Genomic DNA, 1,504 nt, shown 5'->3' with positions numbered 1-1,504 from the left:
AATGGGAAAAATCCTAAGGGCCCCACATTCTTCGGTCTGAGCTGAGACACCCTCCTGAAAATATTAGGACAAGACAAGGGAGAAAGAGAATGGGTTCTCTCGTTCTTCCTCTGCAGGTCAGGGAAAACCACTTACTAAGGCAATGAGCATGGAGTGTGTGTGTCAGGCTAGGCACTGTTTCAGGTGTTGGATACTGAAGTGAACAAAAGGAGCTCCCTGAGTTTGTTGTACTTACATTCTAGAGGGAGTGAGGACAGGCAAGAAACTAATAAATATGGGGGGCCAGTCAAGCAAAGTGGGGAAAGAGCGCTACTTTATACTTGGGGTTTGGAGGAGTCCTCTGTGCAAAGTGACACATAGGGACCAGAAGGCCATGAGGAAGTGGGCCATGCAGATACTGGGGACAAATATGTCAGACAAAGGGAGAAAGCAGCAAGGACAAGGGTCCAGTGATGGGAATGCTCATGGGGTGTTTGAGGAAAATTGTGTGTATAACTAATTCAGATTTAACAGAAACAGGGGAAAATGCAGGTAGATTTGTTAGGTTGTGGGATTCCTGGCAGCTGGGCACTGGCTCTCAGTGCTGCTGACCTGGTCCTATTTCGGAGGCCAGGCTCTCCTGAACAACCTGGCACTCCAGTTCTCTCTCTTTCTTTACCAAATGGTTAGCCAGTAATTGTCCATTATTCTAATAACCAAACAGATCCATCATAGCCTTTTTGAAACCAATAGAACAATGTTTCTGAAATGCTGTTGAAGAATGCTATATTTAAGAAATGTTTTTAAGAACAATAGCTCATATTTTGACCAGCCTGGTTCCAGGAGCAGACAGTTTCAACTCAAGTTCTGTCCTGGGACAAGAGAATCAAGTGACGAGGTCATTTAAGCCAAGAATAGAGATTTGGAATCTTCAGTGTTGTCCCTGAAACCTCAGATAACCTCAGGGTGTCCTGGTTTGATATTTACTCTGGAAGTTTATTTGACATTTATCTGCATTTCCTCCATTTGGGTTTGAGTTCTTCATGATATTTAAAGGGGAGCAGTAACAGGACAACTTAAAATATCTCCTTAATCCCTCAGTCATAATATTTAATGCCTATTTTATTGAAGGCACTCTGAAGGGCTCAATTTCACAAACATGTTTCTTTGGGGGAAAAATGGAGCACAAATGACTCTAGTAAAGAGCAGCCAGAGGGAAAGGTCATGGTGTAGAAAAGGGGGTCAGCAAAGTTTTTCTCTAAAGGGCAAAGTAGTAAATATTGTAGGCTTTGGCCAAGAGGCAAACTGGAAGATATTATGTAGGTACTAATATAATAATAGAGAAAACACATTTCTAGACTTTTGATGAAATTAAAAATATAATGTTGAGTAAAATTTTTTCTTTTGAAAATCTAAGTCTATTAGAAGAATGGAATTCTCTTTTGGAAGAACATTTTGCTCCAGTGGGTTTAAAAATTAGTGTTCCTAATATCGATCGCAAGTGTTCTTGGCTCATGGGCTATAC

This window comes from Equus quagga, unplaced genomic scaffold (assembly GCF_021613505.1).
Source record: "Equus quagga isolate Etosha38 unplaced genomic scaffold, UCLA_HA_Equagga_1.0 84661_RagTag, whole genome shotgun sequence".
In the NCBI taxonomy this organism is placed as follows: domain Eukaryota; kingdom Metazoa; phylum Chordata; class Mammalia; order Perissodactyla; family Equidae; genus Equus; species Equus quagga.
The sequence above is the reverse complement of the archived record's forward strand: the minus strand, read 5'-3'. Positions refer to the sequence as shown.